At 39.8% G+C, this 26,390-nt stretch overlaps 1 protein-coding gene across 1 annotated transcript in view; it reads right to left on the minus strand.

Moving 5' to 3' along the window:
• The window catches only part of LOC135711937 (GATA zinc finger domain-containing protein 14), a 396,171-nt gene extending 370,609 nt beyond the window's left edge, over nt 1-25,562 (minus strand). Inside the window, exon 1 of the mRNA XM_065234912.1 lies at nt 24,724-25,562. The gene's annotated coding sequence lies outside the window, so the exon portion shown is untranslated. The remainder of the gene's footprint in view (nt 1-24,723) is intronic.
• Between the last annotated feature and the right edge of the window lie 828 nt (nt 25,563-26,390).

A 26,390-nucleotide genomic window follows, 5' to 3' on the forward strand; every position in this document is an offset into this window, starting at 1 on the left:
AAGGAAATAATGAGGAGCTCAAATAATTAATGGGAATTCTAAGCAGGATTAAAAACAAATTCCTATGGTAACTCCAAGGAGAATACTAAGTGCTGATGAGAACTCCAATTGTTTTTTTTTTCAAAATTATTAATCATATTGAGAGTATTGCAGAGTGAATTCAGAGGGAATTCTGCAAAAGATTTTCAAGAGTAATATGAAGAAAATTATAAGAGAATAATTTTTTTTTTCATAAACAAAATTCGAGATCCGGCACAGAAAAAGATCAAGGTACAAGGTTTTGGAAAAAAAATTAAAATTCTGAGGCTCAGATTTTTAAGATTTCCACCGCAAACAGTCAAACGCGTACTCTTTTGGCTGTGTATTTCAGGAAATACCTCAAGTCCCCTCAATCATCAAGTGAGCTAGGCAAAGGAGTGTGCATTTTATTAGTATTGGCTCTTAGCTCAATTTCAACTTCTGTTCAACTTTCAAATTGCCGTACTCTACGGTACTATCAATTTATCCTCTTCAGGACTTTTTCTAGCTAATGAAATATCGCACTACAGCTTGATGTTGATGTTAGTATTGACGTAGGACTACGTCTTTGATTTCTATATGGGGGTACACTTTGTGAAAACCGAAAATGGAACATGTAACAAATTAAGAAAGTTTTTGAACGGTAATAACTCTGCTGCCCCTGGTCCAATTTAAATAATGTTATAACCAATCTATCAGATATATGGCTACGCATCGAAACAATGCTTCCGAATGTTGATTTTCAACAAGAAACTATTGAAAAACTGGTAAATGTCCAGTATTGTCCAAAAACGTCGAATTAACTAACAAATCCACCAATTACCTACATGCATATGCTGCTTCCCCAGCACAGTCGTCAGAGAGTAGTAAGTAGACGAAACAAGTCGAAGTGGCATTAGCCTCCGATCCTCGGGCGCGTGCGAATAGGAAGGATGTAATTGCGTAATATTTTGCACACTCATCGCCATATTCAGAACCGAACGCAAATTCTTCGAGATAACCACCATCCGTCGTCTGGCTCGCCGTGGCGGTGTCAAACGTATCTCCGGTCTGATTTACGAGGTGCGCTGAAGGTGTTCCTGAAAAATGAGATCCGTGATGCTGTCACCTACACTAAACACGCCAAGCGTAAGCGGCCATGGATGTCATTTACGTTTTGAAGTGACAGAGACGCACTCTGTTTGGTTTTGGAGGTTAAATCATCACCAACTTTGCCAACAAAACGGCTCTTTTCAGGGCCACCAAGCTTATTACAGTAAAGAGTAGGAATATAATTCATCTGCCTGTTTGTCCATATTCAGAACCAACGATCACACAAAATACTCATGTAATCAAACTGGAAGCAGGGGTACAAATTATGTTGACGGCAGGAAACATTTGTGAAGCCGAGTTATTTACGAAAGAGAGTGTCGATGAAGATTTTCGATCAATGTAGATAGGACCTATTGAAAAGTGACGCGAGATTTGTTTTCCGTACTGAGCTCCAATGCTACCGACGCCAAGGGAGGCAGCTCCCACACCTGGACCCTACCAATCGACCCATCAACTCAACCGGGGACCAACGGCTTTACTTCCCGAAGGAAGGCGTGATCAGAGATGTTATGCCTTAGAACATGCCGGTGGCGCCGACTGAGAGTGGACACAGGCCTGCTGGGGTGAGAGGTAATCACGCTAACCACCGGCCCCGATATCTTTCAAGATGATATCACGGTGATTGAGATCGACCCAAATTTGAGTTTGGTTATCTCAGAAATAAGAAATAAAGTGCAGGAACTCAGCGATGAGTAAATTTGCCTCATGTTTTCCCAGATTTTTCCAGGATTTTCCAAGGAAAAATTTACGAATTTGAGAAAAGTAAAGATTGGATTCACTCAGTCTATTGGTACTACTCCGAGACTGAATAAAATTTTCGTCAATTTCCTCATTTTCCTGCAGATTTTTTAGGTGTTCCACAGGAAACCATGAGACAAATTTACTCATCGCTGAGTTCCTGCACTTTTGGCGATTATGAGTGAGCTAAACTCAAATTTGGGTCGTTCTCATTCGTCGTATACGCAAAAGGAAAAGAACCAGTGTCGCTTCTTGATAGCAAACTACTCATAATGGGAGGAGTCTTTGTAGCTTTTATACCACTTGGTTGCACATCATTCTGCTTTAACCTGAAAAGATATAAAAGAGCCCTGCTGTATGGCATTAGCTCAACATTCGCTGCCAGACTGTTGAGCAGTTCAGTCGATTTGAATTCTCTCTAGTTTCGTTCGTTCGTTCGCAAGTCGAATTAGCTCCGCGTTGTGTAGTGACGCTCTCGCTGACCCAGCCATGGGTAAGAAATCGCGCGGTAACGCGAGTGCCGGTTTACCGGAAAACAGACTCTCCCAGGAGACGGTGCCACCACCGAGCCAGCCCAGAAGAAGCAGAAGAAAACCCCATTGCCCATCCCGACAGGCGTTGCGGACCCGCAGCCGGGGCCTCCCGGAACTAAACGACCCAGACCTGAAGACAGCAGCGCCACCGTATCAGCAGCAAAAAAGCTGCTGAGCAACAATCCGTTCTCCGCCCTGCAGAACGGAGCGCAGCCGCAGTCGGACCCTGAGACGGTGCCGAAAAAAGTTAAGTTGCCACCCTTCTATGTGAAGGGCTTCCCTCCCGGGCTATGGGAGCAGCTGGATTTCTACATTAAGCAGGGCCTTCGCTGCACCATTCAACGGTGCACGGAAGGCTACAAACTGATGGTCCCGGCCGAAAAACACTTCAACGCAGTTCAGGCCCTCTTGGACAGAATGAAGCTGGAGTACTTCTCCCACGACATCGAGGCCACCAAGCCGCTGAAAGTGGTGCTGCGCGGGCTCCACGACATGGACACCACCACCTTAATGGACGAGATTAAGGCGAACGGCCTCAAGCCGGTCGAAGTCCACAAGATGACCCGCAGCAAGGCCATCAAGTATCGTGACCAGCTCTACCTGGTCCATCTGGAGAAGAACTCCACAACCGTGAAGGATCTCCAGACGACACGCACACTGTTCCACATCGTAGTGAAGTGGGAGCGGTATAAACCCACCCACCGTGGCGTCACTCAGTGCTCGAACTGCCTATTGTTCGGGCACGGCACCAGGAATTGCCGCATGGCCAGCCGCTGCATCAAATGCGGCAAAAACCACAAGATCGACAACTGCGACAGCATCGAGGAAGCCACTCCCACATGCGCCAACTGCGGTGCCGCCCACAAGGCCACGAGTAAGGCCTGTCCGAAGCGGGCCGAATACGCCGAGATCCGGAAGAAGGCCTCGTCCAACAGCCAGCCCGGTCGCAAGAAGGTTCCAGAAAACAACGCGCAGAACTTTCCTCCGTTATCACCGGTCCAATCACGGCCAATTCCAGTGTTGCCGCCGCTCCCGCTCAACCAACAGTTGGCTGCTGCCCAGTTGGCTGCCGCTGCAGTACCCGGTCAAGCCTCCGGGCCATCGACGGATCCCCCTGCTCCGGAATTGGCCGGTACAACCGGTGAAGCTACAGACGATTCTCCGCTGTCAACGGATGAGATCGTCACACTGTTGGCCCAGGCCATCATCATCAAGCGCACCTGCGCAACAAGAACACAACAGCTCCAAGCTATCATCTCCTTCGTCGCTAATTATGGACCGTGAACCCATAAAGATCGCCAACTGGAACGCTCGCTCTGTAGGGGCGAAAAACATTGAGCTTGCAGACTTCCTCCGCAAGCACGACATCGACGTGGGCCTTCTCACCGAGACCCACCTCAAGACCGGTGACAGCTTCTGGCTGCCCGACCACAGCATTGTCCGGCTTGATCGCACCAGCTCCAGGGGGGGCGGTGTCGCGGTCATCATCAAGAAAGGCATCAAGTACTGCACCCTACCCCACTACCGCACTTCCATCATCGAGGCCGTCGGCGTTGAGGTGGAAACATCGACCGGAAACGTCCGGCTCATCGCCGCCTACTGCCCCCGGCAATGTACCGTTAGCAATGGTACAGCACAGCAGTTCAAGAACGACCTTGCCATCATAACCCGCACCAATGCCCGCTTCGTAATCGGAGGGGACCTGAACGCCCGGCACGAGGCCTGGCGGAACTACCAGCAGAACCAAAACGGCCGCCTGCTATTCGACCATTCCCAGCATGGTCTCTATTCCGTCTGGTTTCCGGACGAACCAACCTTCACATCACCGACGGGCAACCCATCGACGCTGGACCTGTTCTTGGCAAACACCAGATTAGCCAAGCCGGTTGCCGTCAACGACCTGAGTTCGGACCACCAACCGGTGCTGACCGAGCTGGGCTACAACGTGGCCCCTGCACCGTGCCAGCGGAAGGACTACCATCGAGTCAACTGGGTCCAGTTTCGACGCGTGGTCGACCGCCACATCGACGACAACCCACCGCTCGACACAGTGGATGACATCGACCGGGCCCTGGAGGGTCTCCATCAAGCCATATCCGTGGCTGACGAAGAGTGCGTTCGACGAGTTCCTGTGAGGGGTAAGTTTCAAGCAATTGATTCCCACACCAAACTCTTGATTCGGCTCAGAAATGTTCGTAGACGCCAGTTTCAGCGGACTGGGGATCTGCAGCGTAAATACGAAATGGTCGATCTGAATCGGCAGATCGCTTCCAGAATGGTCTCAATCCGGAACGAGAGTTTCGGGCGGCTCGTTCAGAACCTGGACGACCGTTCCAGACCATTCTGGAAGGTTGCCAAGGTGCTGAAGTCTCACCCCAAGCCCATTCCACCACATAGAGTCAATGACGAACGGCTTATCACCAACGAAGAGAAGGCCAATGCAATTGGGGAGCACATTGCCCAGTCGCATTTGCTTGGCTCTACAATCCCAAGTCCACTCGAGAACCAGGTTGTGCAGTGCGTCCAGACGTTAGATGCCTCCCCTTGTGCCGTCCCTCCAGAAGAACGGATTACAGAGGAACAAATTTGCTCAGCGCTGAAACACAGTACGAACATGAAGGCTCCCGGGTTTGACGGAATATTCAACCTAGAGTTGAAAAATCTCAGCGCGAGGGTGCACTCGCTGCTGGCTGCCATCCTCAACAGATGCTTGGAGCTGCACTACTTTCCAAGCATCTGGAAGGTGGCAAAAATCATCCCGATCCGCAAACCTGGGAAAGACCCTTCACTACCGTCAAGCTACAGACCGATTAGCCTGCTCTCAGCGCTGAGCAAGCTGTTCGAAAAATTGATCCTCAGCCGACTAAACAAGTTTGTGGAGGAACATGACATTCTTCTTCCGGAACAGTTCGGGTTCCGTAAGGGGCATTCCACCAATCATCAGCTAGTGCGGGTGATGAATAACATCCGGAGTAACAAAGCTGTATCCAAGTCCACAGCCATGGCCTTGTTAGACGTCGAAAAGGCGTTTGACAATGTCTGGCACGACGGACTTATATACAAGCTTTGTAACTCCAACTTTCCACCATACCTTGTGAAAATCACCCGTAACTATCTCCAGCAAAGGTCGTTCAGGGTGTCGTTGAATAGTTCCCTTTCAGGACAATTTCCGATCCCAGCAGGTGTTCCGCAAGGGAGTCTGCTGGGACCACTGCTTTACAGCATCTACACGTCGGACATCCCTCCTCTAGGAGACGGTTGCGTGTTCTTTCTGTTTGCAGATGACACCGCGATAGCCGTCAAGGGTAGGATGCCTCGTGAAATTACGAACAAGCTCCAACGATGCCTTGACACCTTTACTGATTATGCCACCACGTGGAAAATCAAAATCAACGCCTCGAAAACCCAAGCGATCATGTTCCTTCACAGACAATCATTAAAACTTAAACCGTCTCCCTCCTGTACCGTAATAATGGATGGTACAAGGGTCGAGTGGTCCACTGATGTTACTTATCTCGGGATGTTGTTCGATGAGAAGCTCCTGTTCCGCTCGCACATAGAGAAAACCCTAGTTAAGTGCTCCGCCTTGGTTAGGTGTTTGTATCCGCTCATTTGCCGCAGATCCCGCCTCTCAAGGCAAAACAAACTGGCTGTTTACAAACAGATCATAGCCCCCGCGATCTTCTATGCCGCCCGGTGTGGGAATCGTGCGCTCAGACCCACAGGAACAAAATCCAGGTTGCACAGAATAGAGTGTTGAGGATGATCCTAGATCGTCCATTCGACACAAGAATAGCAGACCTCCATCAAGAGGCAGAAATTCCCAAAGTAGATTCCAAAATTGATGATATGACAACTAAATTTATTCAAAAATGCAATCTTTCTGAACATGCTTTAATAAGCAATTTGTACATAGTAGGTTAAGTGTATATAGTAGAGTAGGTTAGTTTTAATAGTAGTATTAAGTAGTTTCTCTTCAAATTCTAAAAACAAAACAAACCAATCCCACCAAGGTGGTCGACCGTGTACTAAGTCTAGGACTAATTCTGTAAAACAAATTTTGAATTTTGCCCATACCTAAAGATGAAGAAAGCAATTAAATCACTTAGTAAAAATGTATATGGTAATCGTCCAAGTTAAACTAAAATAAAGATCATTTAAACTAAAAAAAAAAACTAAATGGCATTAGCTCATTTTCGCTTCGGAAGGCGTGGTGAACAGCAATAGCCGCAGTAGGAAGGTGGTGGCTATTCCACTCCTTCACACCTAACAAGCAACAATTGACTGGTCGTGGCAAAGGAGGAAAAGGTCTGGTAAAGGAGGCGCCAAGCGTCATCGCAAAGTTCTTCGAGATAACCACCATCGGTCATCTGGCTCGCCGTGGTGGTGTCAAACGTATCTCCGGTCTGATCTACGAGGTGTGCTGAAGGTGTTGCTGGAAAATGAGGTCCGTGATGCTGTCACCTACACTAAACACGCCAAGCGTAAGTGGCCATGGATGTCCTCTTCAATAAAACGGCCCTTTTCAGGGCCATCAAGCTTACATCAGTAAAGAGAATTATCTGTTCTTGTTTGTTCATATTCAGAACCACAAGCCCCCAACGACCACACAAAATGCTCTCCAGAGTTGTAATCTTGTAACCAAACTTGGAAGCAGGGGTGCAAGTGATTTTAATTGATTCTCTTAATCAACTTTCTCTTTGAAAAAAATATTACAAATTTTGTACGCCTACAATTCAAAAACGGAAAGAGTAGAGATAATAGATAATTGATCAATTAAAAGAACTAAATGCTCTTCACATTTATTCCGTCCACTAGCGGTCCTACGTCAAGCTTCCGTTCGTGCCCCTAGGCACAGACCCTTCTACTTGTCTTTTCTCCCAACTTTGTAATCGTAAACTTCACACATGAAGCTACAAATCAAAGTGTTTGAGTGATGAAGTAGAAATCATATGGTTCAGGTCTGATTTAAATAAAATTAAATTTTCTGGACATGGAGTGGAAGGGGGATAAGGGAGGAGATTAGGGAACGTGAGAAGTTTTCAAGTTCACGTTGAATGCAGAACTTTGATATTTAAGGTTGAAACTAGAAATTTATCAAATGGCTGAGACTCAACTCTTCAAATTCTGGAATTTTGATACTTTGAAAAGTTTCTATATCTTGTACATGGAGTTCGAAAGCTTAGGATTTTGATATTTTATGAGATTTTAGACTTAAGAAAATGTTTAATGGTTTTGATTGTAAAACTTATGTCTTAAACTGATTGTCATATATTGAAATTTTTTTGTGGAAATAAAGATGTTGTTTTTCCAAAAATAACATATTTTTTACCGCAGTTAGAAACAGCTTTTTTATAAGCATGTAAATTATCCGAAAAGTTCTGAAAAAACCTGGAAAGCTCGGGAAAGTTTATTCAGTAAAATGAGTAGACACCCTACAAAAGAACCAGCTCAAATGTTACTACAATTTCATTAAAAAAAATTTCAATAGAAGATGACGAAGGCATAAGAAGCCCCGATAATTTCAAATAATATTGGTGGATAAACAAAAGAGATACATCATTACTATTGACGGCAAGATTTAATATGGTTCCATTGTTCTGAAACTTACTGATCAACATCAGTTAGGATAACTTTTGACAACGCACGACTGTCCCAATTCATTTCAATTTAACACACGATAAAAAGAAACTCGTGATAATGTTTCCTAAAAATAAGCATCAATAATTCACGCCGTTTAAATTAATTCCACCATTTAAGTGCTAACACATCAGTCCCCTCTAGTTTTTCGAGATATAATTTATTGTTTGCACGATTTTCATGATTGAAAGTTCAAATCCGCGACAAATCCGCGAAAATCGTGAAATTCCCGTCTGTTGTAACAGCCTTGGATAGTGTATCTCAGAAATGTCTTGAAATTCAGAATTATCTAAATTCTTTATGAAATGCCCTTGCCATTTATGTAACTAATTTTACACGTGACGGAATCAATCTTTGACATAAAGTATGAAAAGTAAACACAAATTTCATGTAAAATTAAGGTCTCCGAGACTGAAAAGTTCGATACTCGACGAAAACTACGTTTGATTGACTTGAATTTCGCGTCTATTATGACTCAATTTTATGTCAAATTTGACGGTCGTATATGTCAGTCCCAGAGCATTTAAAATTACATCAATTTTTCTAAGTGTGTATGCAATATTCAAATGGTGTTATATGAAAATGCCTGCAGTTGCCTGTTGAACTGTGGTCGTTATTTTACCCAGCAAGGTCTACACTAATCACTGTAAAAAAAATGGCTGCTACTTTTTGCTATATTTTGAGTAATTGACATTTTTATGCATCACTTTTTTGAGACATTTATGTTAATAACTTTATAATAAAGCATGATATATAAAGTAATGGGTATTTATTGGATGAGTCAAACCATTTTGATAATTATCAGAGTATAAAACATATACATTTGACGTATAGAGGTAAAACAAAGGAAAGAACGCAATTTTAGAGGTTAGTTTTCCTAATTTCCCGATATCTCGCTTAATATGAGTCATAGAGTTTTGATGTCTTCGACAAAATTTCTCAACACTTCAAATTACACAACTTTGCCTTAAAAACCATTCGGTTAGGATGCTCCGTTCAAAAAATAGACTCGAGCGCCACCTATGTGACGTAAAAATGAACTAATATGAATCATTCAAAAGATGGCGCTTTTAGTATTGCGCAACTTTGTAGAACATTGTATCACTGTAGAAAGCAAACCAACGGCGCTAGAGGTTTTGGCCACACGAATGACTTCGCTGCCCCACTGTGCGACGCCAGGGAGGCAGCTCCCATACCTGGACCCTACCTATTGACCCATCAACACATGAAGCGGGGACCAACGGCTTTACTTCCCTTCCGAAGGAAGGCGTGATCAGAGATGTTATGCCTCAGAACAACCCGGCGACGCCGACTGGGATTGAGCCCAGGCCTGCTGGGGTGAGAGGTAATCACGTTTACCACTACACCACCGACCATAACCATAAATTTTAAATTTTTTCAGAAATTCTAAGATACACACAGGACTGCAAATGTATCCCAAACTAACGAAAAACCAATGTTTTCTCAAAAACGTGCAATCTCTTCTGTTACAATGACGATTGCATGGTAAATAATATGGGGAAGAGAAAAGACCGTCACTCGGAAAACGCCCTTTGAGGTTTTGTTATGCCATCTCAGCCCAGTAACCATCATCAACAATGCGGCTTCATCGTGTGTGAAACATCTCAATTCTTCACCTACCAGTGGAGGCGGCGGCACTCACAATGTTTGTTATTGGATGGCTGTTGTTTCTCGTTAGAAATTGCATCCGTTAGTGGTCTACTTTCTGGCACCACCGACGAACATCACGAGATTTTTTTTTTTTTGGGCTGAACACGGTCTTTTTCGTTTCATCTTCAACCCAGCAGCAGCCGACGACGTACCTACCAAGCGTGCGTTTAGTTCATAATTTTTCATACATTAGTTCAAATCATGAAATTTGTCGAATGCACTCACACACACACAAGCCAGACACATGGTATCGTTATGTTGCAATCAGCCAACCGACCGAACGACCCGCGACGGCGGCTGCGAGGGCGATACTCATCACGTGAAACGGCTCGCTACCGGGACTGCCAGACGATCGTGGTGTTGTTAGTAGGTAGCTGGAAGAAAATTATGATTCTCCACGTTGGGGATGCAACAGGCAATGAGGAGGCGCATTCGCCGAGAGAGTTACGACCCACCGAGTCAAGAATTGCTGCAGTGGGATTAATTTGGACTAATTTGCAGCACGTTATTCTTTTTTTCGCCGTTTCCAACAATCGAGCTCGGAGCTGGTATTATTTTGCGTCACGGCGGGCATCCCAAGGAGAGATGCTTTTTAATGCCCAAAAGAAATGAGCTGCAATTAATTGCAGCTGGTCGTAAAGAGCAGTTGAGCACGAGAGCGCGTGCTGGAACGGGACAGGCGGTGAATGTGGTTCGTTATCTGGCAAAAATTGGAATGCTATATTAATTGATAGAAGTAAAACGAAAATTTCAGAGAATAAATTGAAAATTTGAATTCTGCAAGCAACCACCGACTCACTATTATAAATCGTTTAATTTCGTAATAATTTCGGAATTTACCTATTCTCGTCCTTTTAAGCAGCGTCCGTGCTTCTATTAGCATTTAATCAACATCACGCACACATTTGACGAGTTTGCTGGTTTACATTTATTTGCTGCTTGCTGGTCTATCCATTCCCGAGCAGGAACGAATATCGCGATACCTTAAATTGGTATCGATGAGCCTGACATAAGAGGTAAAATACCAAAAAATAATACCAAAAAAATGTTCCCACAATACCATTCCAATACCAAAACAATACCACCCAGGTATTCTTTTGGTATCCAAATATCATTTTTTGGTATTTACAAAGTATTTTGCATACAATTTTTTGGTATTATTCTTTGGTATTTTACCTCTTATGTCATGCTGGTCAATACCAAATTTTGGTATCAGATCAGAATTAGGAATTCATTAGTTATTTTCTCCTGCTCGGGTTCCAATGAACAGAATTGTTCAAAACTGTTTAAAACTGTTTATACAACGCTTTAAACTTCTTAGGTGAATGTGACTATTGTCGGCAACCCCTTTTCTTCGGCAACTCGAAATCAGCCACATACGCACTCATTTAAAGAAAAACCTTGCAAAATGCTTTTGCTGAGTCGTAAAAATACAATCAGATTGAAGCTGAAAGGAATCGTTTGATAACATTAACGGCGAAATTCATCGCCCCGAATTAAAAAATAAATATTTTTGGACTGTTTTTATTTTTTTTAAATATTGGGAAAAACTATCAAAAAATCAAGTTTCTTCCTTAGATTTTTGAGAAAATTAACATGTACAAATTGTTTTTCTATCTCATTATGCAAAAATTGGACTCTCAGCATAACCGAAAGTTCGATGTTTTGTGGTTTTCTGAGTCCAAATTTATGCCTGATGACTTACAAACAATATTTTGCACGTGAGTTTTCTTTGAAAACATAGAAAAATGTGACTGTTTATATTTTTAGAAAAATCGAAGAGTAATTATTTTTTTCGGAGCGGTGGACTTCCCCTTAAGCGAAGTGTTTTGGTGAGAAAATGCAGTGAAGTTGCCGTAATTTAACCTATCTTAGTAAAGGATTATATAAAAAGAAAAAGCTCATTTAAAAAATAAATATATTTGAAAATATCATCGATATGGAAACTGAATCGCGTTCATGTCATTATGGTGAATAAAGCAATAAGTGTACCATATCGTTTGGCCCTTCGCTTTTGATCTGATTGCGATTTTTTTTTTCAAATGGGCTGCTTGATTAAAATTTTCAAGAAAAAAGACGTAAAAGTTAAAAAATCATTGCATAGGGGAAATGTATGTAATATTGGCCTAATTTGGGCCCATACATAAATTCAGCAATCGACTAAATTTTCAATACCGACCAAAAATATCCACCAGTATCATCCCAATGACGCGTTCATCTAGATAAAATTGTTAAATAGCAGATTTTTTTTTAGCGATGGGCCCAATCTTAAATCCATAGGCCAACTTTAGAGCCATTTCCCCTACGTGATTATTTGTTGTAGTTCTCAAACCAGATTTGAAAATACAGCAATAACAAATCAATTTCAATTAAATATATGCGAATCTATGCATTTTTCAACATCAATCAGTGTGGCAATTTCTAGTTCACTGACAATTTTTTGATTTTTTCTTCAGCTTACAATGATATAATTTTCTAAATATTTTCCTCGAGAGCGTGGCTTAAAGGTAAGAACAGAAGTTGTTACTTCATTCTTGTGATGAGTAGACTTATGTAAAACCCCTACTCACTAGATGCGCATCTCCATAGAATCATGAATAGCAACATCTGTCGAGGTAGAAACGGTTATGACGACATCGATCACGAAGTTTGTGCTGATAATGACGTCACCAGAGAGTGCCTTTTGGATACCCTTCAAACCCAAAGAACACAACCCTTCACGTCTATCAGATACGTGTTTTGAATTCGCGATATCTGCGTTATGAATTCAGTTTATGTGTTTCTTCAAATGTCTAACATAATAAATTAATTTCTTTCCCTTTGTTTGCTTTTATTAGTTTGTGTTTGTTTTGTCTTCTCTTCTCGGTGAGTCTAATCGTCACCCACCAGTAACAGCTCGAGGTTGAGCTCCAGACGAAGTAGAAGTCTGAATGTCATAACCGACCACAATTTACTGATGAGACAACAAAACCTTATTCCTGATCTTGAGATTTATGCACAACTTATAAGTTACAAAAAATATTATTGACTCCGTAAACCTAACGCAAATGACCCTTTCAAATAAAGGATCTATATAAAAAGATATAATTTTACATAGAATACGTTCGTAAATAACTTTTAAATAGCATCTTTGAATTTCCTTACGCATCGTTTCATAATTTTCTAAGAATAATCGCGTCTTTCTCGGGTGTACTTTTGAAATTGTCTCCACAACTATCTAGTACAGCGGTTCTCCAGCTTTTGTTGATTGCGATCCACTTTGAGAAAATTCATGAACTCGCGACCCACCAATATCGAATACAGAAATTGTAAAGCCAAAATGACCTTAAAACTCCAAATTGGCTATACTATACCAAGCAAAGCCTTTAGACTACATAATTGCACTGTCGCTAAAAAAATGGCATTAAAACGTTGAGATCGCCCAAAATACAAAATAGCTTTAAAAAATGTCAAACAAGTAAAAACTTTTTAAAAAAATATGCTGTTAGGTTTTAGCCAAATTAGTCCAAAAAAGATCTCAAATGGGCAAAAAACGGTCTGAAAACACATGAGTAGCCCTAAAAAAACAAAGTAGTATTAAAACTAAAAATGACGTAAAATCACAAAAATAGCATCAAAATGCTAGAGTGGCTTTAAATGGGGAGCCAATTATAAACTTTTTTTTTGTTTGGAAGTTCTGATTTTTTATTTAAAAATTGGGAAAAGGTTTTCAAAATCTAATAAAATCATGTTTTTTTCTTAGATTTCTGAGAAAATTACATGCAAACACATTGTTTCTATCTCATCATAAAAAATGGACTTTAAAAAAATCAAAAGGTCGATTTTAACGGTTACTTGAGCGATAATAATATAGATAAATTGAAAAAAAAAATGATTTTATTTTATTTTCTTTGTTTTTAGAAAAAAAATCAGAACCCTTTTTTTCTTTTCGGGTCGGTAAGCTTCGCCTTAAAAACGTTAAAATGCCCTGAAAACTGTCAACATTATATTAAAATCTCCGAAATAACCTCAAAATCGTAACTTCGTCAAAAATGACCTCACAATCGTTAAATTAGTTTAGAATTACCTAATGGCTTTTAAAGTGTCAAAATAGCCTTAACAACTTCTAATGCAATGGTCTTACAGACGCTAAAAATACCCTGATAAAGTCTAAATTAAACTTTCAAAACTTACTTTAAAATGCTGAAATAGCCCGATAAAGTCAAAATTAAAATTTTCAAACAGCAGTTAAAACGTATTGAAATTAAATATTTAAATAGAGCAGCTCATCAAACGCTAATAAGATAAACTGATAAATGACGCATCATTCACTTCAGCATGGACCAGGATTATAACACAGAATGGTTTTGGGATGCTCCTGAAATTTCCCTTGAATTTCTGCCCAACATTATCTTTGGATTATTTTATATGAAAAATCTATTGAATTCTCATCATGGAATACTCTTCCAAGTTCTTTTGGAAATCTTCTCGGAATTCCCTTACAATTCTCCAAAGAATTATGAAGGAATTTATGTTGAACTATCCTTAGAATTTCCTTGGAATACACCTTACAATTGTCTTCTGAAATTCCTAGGAATTCTGAAATAGCCTACTTCTTCAGATTTCTTCAGAACAGTCATCAGAATTCGATTTTCCAGGATTTGTTCCTTTAGTTTATTGGAGTTCGATATAAATTCGATTAAGGATAAGATTGACGTAATTCTACCACTTTGCGTTTCCAGTGTTGAAAAAATACCAAAAAATCAAATCGCACCAAAGAACAAGATCAAGCTTGATTTTCGAATATAAAAATCCACAAGCAACTGTGGTTGATACTGCAAACTGTGATATCGCAGCACGGCATATCAGGCTAATAAAACTCACCAGCTGCAAATCTCACCAAACTGTGGTGAGATTGAGTATCATGATTTTTGCTCAACACCCGAACGCAACCGAAACTTCCATAACGGCTGGGAGCAGTCGCTTCGTGGCTGCCATCGAGGAAGAGAAAAATAGAGATAGCATTATTATACCTTCTCTCTCTCAGAAAACGACGTGCAACGGAATCATTTTTGCGTCGATGCAACTCTCAGCTTCAACTTAACACGTTGAGAATAGTCTCGCAATATCAAAGGAGCTTTTAAATTCAATATCACGCGTGATTTTGAGAGCGTATGAGAGCGGAAAAATATCAAGATGCTAATTATTACCATCACTGATCTCAATATTCAGAAGTCGTGCAGGTTTGACAACTAGTGCAAGACTATGCAAGACATAATGAGAGGTATTCTGCGAAAAGTTCGAAAATTCGACCGAAAAGCTGACGAATATTTTTTGTTGTATTTTTCCCTTAAAGGTAAATAAAAATCCTAAAAAATGATACCTTTAGCGTTTTTATACTTTATCTCCTCTTGAAGAAATGACATACTTTGTGCGGCCAAATTCTAAATGGAACAGACTTTAGTCGATTCCGCGAAATTACCATGAATTTTGTTTTACTTGTATTAAATTTCAACTGCTTACACTTCAACCAACTCTTTAGAGATCGCAAATCTTCATTCAAGTGTAAGACGGAAACTTCTAAATCCATAGCTGCAATGAATAACACATTAAGTACGTGTTTTAAAAGTATTTTAAAGTGAGAAATTAGCGGTGCCGGTGGTGTAGTGGTAAGCGTGATTGCCTCTCACCCCAGCAGGCCTGGGTTCAATCCCAGTCGGCGCCGCCGGGATGTTCTGAGGCATAACATCTCTGATCACACCTTCCTTCGGAAGGGAAGTAAAGCCGTTGGTCTCCGGTTCATTAGTTGATGGGTCGATAGGTAGGGTCCAGGTGTGGGAGCTGCCTCCCTGGCGTCGGTAGCATTGGTACTCAGTACGGAAAACAAGATCGACGGGAAACAAATCAAAGAAAACAAAAAAGTTGATTGGTACAAGTTTTCATTATTTAATTGAGCAGTTTTTGTTTTTGTTCAAACCAAGGTTGCATATACTCATTTCAACTAAAATAAAGATTTTCGGAATTATAAAACCAAAAGATGGTATGATGGCATGTTTTACTTGTAATTTACAAGAAGAGGTTACAAAGTATGCGTTTGAAACATAAAACCTGTAAATTTTGCTTTCTATGAGTCACAAACAGCGATTTGCTGATCACTGAGTGAGTGAGTGAGTGAGTGTGTTGAAAATCGCTGATTGTGACTCTCATTAAGTGAAATAATCAGGTTTAATATGTCAAACACATTCTTTGCAACCTCTTCTAGTATCCTACCAATTCAAAATATGATCATGGCATCTACTTATTTCATAATTTAAAAAAAAAAAACATTGGTTTAGCTGAAATGAGTATTTGCAACCTTGAATCAAACTAAATCAGTAAAGTGACACTTGCCAAACAGATCATATTTTTCAAAATCCGTAGAATATCGTGAAAAAAAAAACTGAATAAAAATGTCTAGTCCGCCAACTGATATCAATCACGACATTTGGCCCGCGAATTAGAAATGTTGGTCAGGCCTGCTCTAATAAATAAAATGTTTAATAAATGACAGCTGTTTGATGCCTTCAGTCATCCGCAATACCATTGGCTCATGCGTTGGTTTCAAGCGAATACAATTTACAATCCACGTGTCAAAAGATAAATTAGCAAAAACGCATCGAATGCCAATCAGTGCAAAAGTTTCACCATTTCCAACATGTGCGCTACTGCTCTTCGTAAAATAGCTACTAACCAAAGTGCAAAAGAAACAGATTGAAGTTGTTGTTTCATTTTCCTCCTCTCTTGTTAGTTCATTCGTTCGTTCCTTATGATTATTGTGCTCATCTGTCTTTCCGACGAAACGAAAAATGAAAACTTAAACCCGTTAACTTGTATTTCACTCTTTTTTTTTCTCCTCCACTGATCATCTTTTCATTGCGACGCTAACCCAAAGGCTTGTGCACTCCGCCCTCGGTGCCTCGGTGAAGAAGCTTCCAAATGAGGCACAAAGTTTTATCCTCCGACCGACTGGAATCTACACACCGCCAGCAGAGCCACCCCTCGATGCAGCCCTGCGATTGGCTTTTCAAACGATATTGTTAAATGGCCAGGTATCGCTGGTCGCGCACACGATCTCTGGTTGAACGATCCGTGAGCGTCCGAATAAAAAGCACAGAAAAACTTCTTTAATCACACTTTTGCTTGAGGTTAGGTGAGATGTGTAGGGACTGTTCGCAAACAACGTAGACACTTTATGGGGGGCGCAAAGCGAGTTTTGTGTGAACGATTGTCTACGCGGGGGAAGGGGCGGTTCAAAACCGGTTTACGTATTTTATGGACAGCCCCGTAGGTATGTAGGTACGAACCTACTCTCAGTTGGGATTTCTTCTTGTTCGTAAACTGGACCGCGCGATAAATCAAAGCGGCGATGCTGGTTGGCAGCGACGCGCTTCGGCTTTGTTTTGGTTTCCCCAACTCTCAAAGTTATTGTGTGCAGCTCAAAAGAGCGCAGTTTTAAGTGGTCCTCCCGCTGATCGAACTGCCACCGGCCGTTAAGGAAGGAAGAAGAAAAGAAAATGTTTGTTGCACTATAGAGCCGTTCCAGGTCAAATAGGAAAAAAAAATTAGGTTCGATCTTATCCGATTTGCATGAAACTTTGCATCATTGTTTCACATTTGTGCTAAAATTCGGTATTTTTTTTTTTTTCAAAATAGCGAATTTGATTAAAAATAAAAAAAAATATAAAAACTTTAATAACTCAATAGTTTTTGTTTTAAATTTGTTTTTTTTTTAAGCTTACGAAAAATGCATTTTTTTTAATGGTAAAAGTTTTGGACACTTAATAATTGACAAAAACCGTAAAACAACAACTTTTGGACAAGTTTTTGAACTTTTGTTTTGTGCAATATTTATATAATTTCTGCACAGAAAACGATTTAAATTGTTTTGTTCTGAATGTTGTTTTCTATACAGAAATTAAAAACAGAATCTTACAATTAAAAATTTCCAAAATTTAACCATAATTTTTGTTTTAAAATGTTTGTCAATTTAAAGTTTTCAGTAATTCAATATTCAAAATTGATTGATGTGCGTTTTAGTAAAATAATTTTATACCTTATTACATTGTTTTTCCTTTTTATTCTACGACTATTGTATCACTTTCACTTTCGTTAATTCACTTTCACTATTAACTTTCACTAGCACTTTTAAAAAAAAACTATAACAGATACGTATTTCGTTTACTAGTTACAATCTTCTTCAGTGTCAAGTCATAGAGTCTTAGTCATAGGTTTGGAAGTAGTAAACCCTAATAAACGTGTACCATATACTGACAATATATTAGATTGTGCGACCATACCACATAAAATTGGGATGATATCCCGAATTGGTGGTTAGGCGCATCTTATGGTTATTGTTTATGCGGGAACGAAATACGTACCTGTTATAGGTTTTTTTTTTAAGTGATAGCGAATTCGTGAAAGTGAAAGTGATGTTATAGTAGTTTAATTAAGAGGAAAATCAGTATGATTAGGTATAAATACTTCAAAAATGTATGTTTTTCAACCTAAATCTTAATTTTTCCTCCAACCATGTCTCAGACAACATTTCGATTAGAAGTAACGTTTTCGTGCAACGATTGATTGTAAAATGTCGAATACGCCATTTTGAAAAACATTGCAAAATTTAAAATGGCCAGCTTTTTGCACCAATGGCAATGATTGCCCACAGTCAAAAAACAATTATCCAAACTTGCAAGCAAATCAGATCGATTCGTCATTTGGCGTGGAACAGCTCTATACACTACTGTACTGTATTTTGTATGGATGTTGCTGCTGCTCTCTTTTTCCGCTCAACAATGTTGTTGTTATTGTTTTGCGGGAAGTTGTGCTGTTGGAAAAATTATCTGACCCAGTTTTGGAAGCGCGGGCTGTTTGGGGTTTTCTGTTTTCGGAAACTACTGCTGAGTGAAATTAATGAGCAACAACAATAAATGATCGGCGCGGCCACTTGTGAGGCAACCGATTGTTCTTATTCTCCTGGTTAGAGGCAGAATGTTTGCCACGGAACGATTTTTCTTTATTTTACAAGCATAACTGGACCTCATGTGATGTTGATGGTGAATTAAGCAAAATTTAAAACTGTTTCAAATCAGACATTCGCTCGCGCTGCTTTTCAAACCGATTTGGCAAGAACTTTTCGTCAGAAGTTCTCTGAACATCTCTTCGGAAGTTCATTGAACTTCTCGTCGGTAGTTCGCTGATTTTCTCCTCGTAATTTCTTTGAACTTCTCGTTGGAAGTTAATTGAACCTCTCATTGACAGTTCTCTGAATTCGTCGGAAGTTGTCTGAATTTTTCGACGGAAGTGCTCTGATCGTCTCCTCGTAAGTTCTCTGAGTTTCTCCTCATAAGTTCTTGGAACTTCTCCTTGAAAGATCTCTGAAGTTCTAGTCGGAAGTACTCTGAACTTCTCGTCGGAAGTACTCTGAACTTCTCGTCGGAAGTGTTCACAGTACTTCTCGTCGGAGGTACTCATTAGAAGTTCTCTGACCATCTCGTCGGAAGTTCATTGAACTTCTCGTGGGTAGTTATCTGATTTTCTCCTCGGAATTTCTTTGAACTTCTCGTTGGGAGTTCACTGAACCTCTGCTTGACAGTTCTCTAAATTCGTCGGAAGTTGTCTGAATTTTTCGATGGAAGTTCTCTGATCGTCTCCTCGTAAGTTCTCTGCGTTTTTCTTCGGAAGCTCTCGGAACTTCTAGTAAGAAGTTCTCCGAACTTCTTGTCGGAAGATATCTGAATTTATACTCGGAAGTTCTCTAAATTCGGAATGTTTTATCATAAGTCCCGGAACTACTCCTCGGAAATTCCCCAAACTTCTAGTCGAAAGTTCTCTGAATTTCTCGACGGAACTTCTATGAATGTATAGTACGATGTTCTCTGACCTTCTCCTTCCGAGAAGTACACGGAACTTCCGACAATTTCGTGTTACTTCAGACAAGTTTACGAAACTTCTGATCAGTTTACGGAACTTCCGACATGTTCCGACGAGAAGTTAATAGAACTACTGACGAGAAGTTCAGAGAACTTGCGAAGAAAAGTTCAAATAATTTTCAAGGAGAGGTTCGAAAGTAGTTCTCTGAACAAGAACGACTTTCGAACCTCTCAAATCTTCTCAATGTAATGTTTCTGACCTTCACGTCGAAAGTTCTCAGAGTTTCTTCTCGGAAAATCTCTGGTTGTTTCTCGGACGTTCTCTAAACTTCTCCTTGGAAGTTCCCTGAATTTCACGTCGAAAGTTCGCTGAAGTTGTTCTCGGAAGTACTTTGAGCTTGTGGTCTGATGTTCTCTGAACTTCTCTGAACTTCTCTGAATTTCTTATTGGACATTATCTGAACTTCTCCCTTTCGAGAATTCAATTTCTCGAAAATTCCGACAACTTTGCAGGCAAAGTGTTTTTATGTTACTTCATACGCGAAGTTAGCGATTTTCAGAGTTGGTTGGAAATGCTAACATGAAGCCTTAGTGTGATAATTTATTAGCTAGAGAATGATCTTTTAGAAGAGAGTAGGTGGATAGTTCCGTTAGAGTATGGCAGTATGAAAATTGAATAGAAGTTGAAAATGAGCGAAGGGCCATTAATGCGACAGTTTTTAAAGATAGACGCACATCTTTGCCTAACCCGTACGATGTACGCGGACACTTGAAGTATGTCTCCAAGTCTACAGGCAAAAATGTGTGTCCCTCTTTTTGCTCATAAACTGACTGCGGCTGTGGAATAGTTCTAGCGACGTTTTCATCACTACCTAAAGCCCCACGTTGCGAAAGCATTTCCAGTCGATGGTGTTTTTCGTTGATCATCTACAATTGTGGGGTCAGTGTACCTAAAGTGCTCTCTGAAGCTACCTGTATCACGTTTGCAATGTTCTAGCTTCATATTCATAATCCCTTTCAAATTCGTTCCGAAAGCTTTTGAGCAGTTCCATAGATTTCAGGGAAATTTCTTGAAATTCAGTACAGATCAAAGAGCTTCCAGGGCTCATTAACTTCAGTAAAATGCCAGAAACTGAACAAAAGTTGCCAAAACTTAAGCTGAGTTGAAAGATCTTAAATTCAGTTGCGTAGCATCGAGCAGCTATGAGAACTCAGTCCATGATTATCAGGAAAATTGCGGGAATTTCAGGAAACTCCAGGCACATTTCGAAAACCAAATGGCAGTTCCATTGTATTCCGAAAAGCAGTGGGAACCTTCTCGTCGGTAGTTCTGATTTTCTCGACGAAATTTCTTCGAACTTTTCGTTGGGAGTTCACTGAACCTCTGCTTGATTCTGAACTCGTCGGAAGTTGTGTGAATTTTTCCATGGAAGTTCTCTGATCGTCTCCTCGTAAGTTCTCTGAGATTCTCTTCGGAAGCTCTCAGAACTTTTCCTTGGAAGACCTTTGAACTTCTTGTCGGAAGATACCTGAATTTATAATCGGAATTTCTCTAAATTCGGAATTTTTTATCATAAGTCTCGGAACTACTCCTCGGAAATTCCTCAAACTTCTAGTTGGAAGTTCTCTGAATTTCTCGTCGAAAATTTCTTGCAATTCAGTAAAGATCAAAGAGCTTCCAGGGCAACCTCATTAACTTCAGTAAAATGCCAGAAACTGAATAAAAGTTGCCAAAACTTAAGCTGAGTAGTAAGATCTGAAATGCAGTTGCGTAGCTTCGAGCAGTTATGAGAACTCAGTCCATGATTATCAGGAAAATCGCGAGAATTTTAGGGAACTCCAGACAAATTTCGAAAACCAAAGGCCAGTTCCATTGTATTCCGGAAAGCAGTGGGAACCTAGAAGTTTCAATAATTACTGAGAACATCTGGGAACTTACGAAAAGTTTCGGAAACTTCTCTGAAGTTGCGAGAAATTCACGGATATTCGAAAAACGTTTCAGTGCAATTCCAGGAGCATCATCAGAATAGAAGCAAGAACTTTAGGAAAGATTAAAGAACTTCAAGAAGGTTCACATAAACTCTAGGAAGAAGCTCCGAAGAATTAAAGGAAATACCGAGGATTTGGAGGAAGTTTCGAGAAGCGAGTGCGGGATAATAGGTGAGCTTCTGTAAACATTTGGGAATATTAGCTTCAACCTCCACACCGTTCGAAAAATTCATGTAAATTTCTGCGAGATATAGCGCACATAAAATTAACGCTAGATTTGGCATAAATTTACGCGATATTTCGTGTAATTTAAAGCGCAATATCGCATAAATTATCAATATTGTATGCAACCTTGTAAACGATTTCGCTGTTTATGCCAAGTATAGCTCAACATTAAACGAAGGGAGATGTTACGCGATAGTTAAAAATCAGATTTTTTTCTGTGCAGGCGACTGCAGTACCTTTAGATAAGTCCTATTATTTCAGGGATATCCAGAAAACTTCAGAGATGCCAAGAAATCATCTGAATAGTCTGCAGGCCTAGTGATCTCTAGGGAAGCGCGGAGATCTTAAGACCATTCCCGATAACTTCCGAGACTTTCCGGGATATTCAAAGATCTGTAGTTTTTGGGATAAGATACTAAATAGTACAAAGGTCTGTAAATGTTACATTCTATAAATCCAGGGTAGCACCAAAAGCTAAACTATAAGAAGTTCAGGGAATTTCAGGGAAGACCTGATTTTCAGGGAATAGTTTCATTATTTTCAGGGATGTTCCGAGTATTTCGAGTTGCTCCGTTAATGAATTGCTGGAACTTTCAAGAAGTGCAGAGAATATTTCGAGATTTTCATAAATGTTCCAAACTTTGGGGTATTCAGAGAAATTCCATGAATATCAGAAAAAAAATGTAGAAACGTAAAAGATCTTCTGAGAATTCCTTGAAAATTTGGAGAACTTCATGAAGGAAGGAAACCGTTGGCTTGTCATCCTTGGCGTTTTCGCTGACCTTCACTACGTTGCATAATCTTTTTGCCCTTAAATTTTGTTTACCTTGTTTTAATTTCGTTAAATTAAATCCAACATGATTGAAACTGATTTCAGTCTATCACACAAGCAGAAACTCCTGGATGATTACCAGAATAAGTATACGTTTTGGGCTAAGTTTCTCAATTACTTTGAAAAAGTAGAAACATCCATACAACCTGCATCCATTTTAAACCTTCAGATCAATTGAAACTGAAGCAGTTTTTGTAAAAAATCGCTTAAGGAACTTTCAAGGAGTTCAGGGATGTTCCGATGATTTCACGAATACTTAAAGGAATTTAATGAAAATGACGAATATTTCCGGAACATCAGAAAAAAAAACTTTAAAACCTCAGAGAAGTCCAAAGAAGTTCATGGAGAATGAGATATTTTTAGCGAAGTTCCGTGAGCTTCAATGAACTTTTAAAAACTTCAGGAAAAAATTGTGGGAAGTTTAAAAAAGATACATAAAAACTTAAGGGAAGCTCAGAAATCTTTCGGGCTGTTACAATTAGAAGTTTCGTCTGGTAATTTTGCTACTGTTCGTATTTTATTTTAAATCAAAATATGTAAAGTCTTTAACATCCCTATTTAAAATGAGTGAGTCCAAAGAAGTTCAGGGAAGTTCATAAGTACCGTGAGCATCAAGATAGTTTCAAAAACTTTGAAAGAAGTTCAAGGCAAATTCCGGAACGTAAACTTCGCCAAAAATATATCATTCTTCCTGAATTTCTTTAGACTTAAGTTAATGGAAATACCTAAAAATCTATATACTTCTCTGACGGTCTCTAGACGTCCTTGAAGTTTTCTGAACACTTCAAAAGTTCTCGTTATTTCCTTGAACATTATGAGACTGCTCTGATCTTCGCTGAAGTTCCAGCATTTTTTTTTCAGGTCTTTAGACGGTTATGAACATTATAGAACTCCATTTAAATGTTGACACATTTTCCTGATGCTTATGTAACTTCCCTTACGTTTCCGAAATTTAAATGATGGTCTTGGTGATTTGATAAAGTTTCGGAAATTCCCTTAGTTGCTTGGAACCTCTTAAGCATTGCTACAATTGCATTGAAATTAGTTGAACTGCCCTTAGGTTCTCTGATCTGTCCTTTTGCTTTCAAAGCATTCCTGAAGTTCTCTTAATTCTATGGAAGTTCTTGGTACTACCCCGAAACAATTAGCACTTTCAAAAAACCTTAAAAGATCCTTGAAGTTCCCGAAATATTTCATTTCGTTTTCTTAAATTATTCGTATATCTCTGAACTTCCTAAAATTAATGGATCTTCTGAAGGGTTCTTGAAGGATTCTTGAAGGTTTTCTAGTTTATCGGAGCTTCCGCTTAGTGACATTCAATCTTTCCTGAAAGTCTGGACTTTTTTAAGCTCTCGGAGTTTCCCTGAAGCTACTCCACGAGATGATTTTCTAGCAGTAGTGCACTTGAGGATATTAACTTTGTCCGAAACATTAGTTGACTTAAATTATTTAAGACACCTACCGATGACCACCTTACAGAATCTGTACACCTTTTATACAGCTCTGTAATAGAATCTTATATTTCCTAGAACAAGATTTCAAACGGAATGTTTAGAGAGAATTCTAATTATGGGGATAATTTAAAAGGAATTACTATGAAGCTTCCAAGGGAGAGTATCAGAAACTTTTAGGGAGCTTTCTAAAAAAAACGTTGAGAAGAGTTCTAAGCGGTTTACGGAAGAATACTTAGATAATTTTGAGGACAGTTCGTATGGAATTTACAGGAGAATTCAAAGCATAATGTGAAGGCAATTTACTATTAACTCTTCGACACACTGAAAATGAAATCGACATTTTTGTAATAAAGTACCTAGGATTCTATTTATTTCACTATTTAGTCAGTGCTGCGTCGTGAAATGTGAGGAAGTTAGTCGCTATATCATAATATAAGGGTACCACTATTAGGGAAAAAAAAAATGAAAATTTTATTTTCCATAAAAACAGCTAGTTAGTCGACGACCGTGCTCGACGACAGCTCTGGGTTTAGTTCTTTATTCAAAACTAAAAACAGTTCAAAGGATATGGGGATTGAACATTTACTTTTGCACTGCATACCGAAACCCACTAATTAGTTTAACTCAATATAAACACTCACCTTTCGACAGCATGAAGACACCAAAATAGCCGACAAAATCAAGTTGCTTTCGTCAATGTTCTTTCGTTGCAATGTATCAAGTTGCATTTGATCCGGCACGCTCACTGTCCAGATTCTTTCACGCATTCACAACCGCTAGTCGAAACTAATATTTCGTCAGATCATCAGCACGCAAATGCCAGTTCTGTATATTTTATGTGTACATATTCTCACTCGCCGCTTCATCAACCACTAGGCCAGCATGAATAGTAGCTATCAATCAATTATGATGATCGATCTCTTCCGATACTGTGAACCACTGACTGCCAGGAATGTACAAATTTAAAATTCTCACAACACCATTAGAAGCGGGGGGGGGGGGGGGGTCAATCAGCCCCACTTTGCGCTACCAGCGTCGAAAATTGTTTAAATTCGTCAAATCAACGTGCACTGCAAATGGGAACATCACCCGAGTTGAAACTTTCTTCTTTCCTTTACTCTTCGATCTCTTCGAGATTCACTTCTTTTGAATTTTCTTTAGCACAAAAATGCACTTTTATTCATCTTTGGATGTTCTTCTCTTCACACGCACCAACGTAGGTATTGGAATGTGTCGAAAAAATACACACACGCGCTTCATAAACCAGTGGTCTCTTGGGATCGTCCCTTGAGTCACGATCGCACGATCGGATCACACCACGAGATCTCCCCGGAATTGATAGCACACAACAGAATGACCTTTGCTATGTGGTATATCTTCTGGACCTCGCTTCCACTTGATGACATCAACAACTATCAACACACCTCCTACAATAAGCCGACCGAAGCACGTAACGAACTGAACTGATGCACGAGTTGAACGCAACTGAACCATCGCTTCTTGTTCGCATGCCGTGGATCTGCTCCCCACACGGCTGCCTGGCTGGAAAATAATACTATCATGTGGAAGTGCATCTCGTGTTCACCAGCCACGAACGGACGGATAATCAGACATTCGAAGCGAAGCGTACACGAAGAACAAGAAGCACGGGAAGTGCAACAGTCGGATGAACGTCCGAGCACGAATAGCAGAAAGTCGAACGTATCATCGGATGGAACAGAATGTAAACAAATGGTTCATTTTGCTTTGAGGCAGCGTTGCCAGGTCATTTTCAGAAAAATCTGGACCAGTTAAAATATAAAATCTGGAAAAATCTGGAATCCTTAAAAAAAAAATCCAGTTTTTATCATAATGTTATTGAACCCAAAGTGATGTGTCAATCTCCCGTAAAAATCGGTCAGTATGATAATCTTGAATTTATTTAAAGTACTAGAATGATTATGAATTGCATGTTTAAACAAAATATATAAAGCAAATAACTTGTTAGCATTGCTGAATTCATCCAAAAGCTGAAAAGTATTGACTCAGTGTGCCCAAAAAGTTTAAATATCCAGGATGCAGCATTTCAACAATTTGATTTAATGTATTTTACCCGCAGAAAATGTATTTGAAATTGTTTTTTAAACTATAACTTTTTTTAAAAGGAATGAGAAGCAAAGAATCAAGCAAATTTTATGGGATGGATTTTTTTTATAACTAATGATCGATGTAGTCTTTACTATTTGACGCAGTACCAAAATTTAAAGATTTTATTAGTTCTAAGTAACTCTAATATTACCCTGAGGTTGATCAGATTAACAATTCAATT

Source organism: Ochlerotatus camptorhynchus, unplaced genomic scaffold (assembly GCF_037179485.1).
Source record: "Ochlerotatus camptorhynchus isolate MF236.1 unplaced genomic scaffold, CSIRO-AGI_Acam_v1.1 ptg000445l, whole genome shotgun sequence".
NCBI lineage: Eukaryota > Metazoa > Arthropoda > Insecta > Diptera > Culicidae > Ochlerotatus > Ochlerotatus camptorhynchus.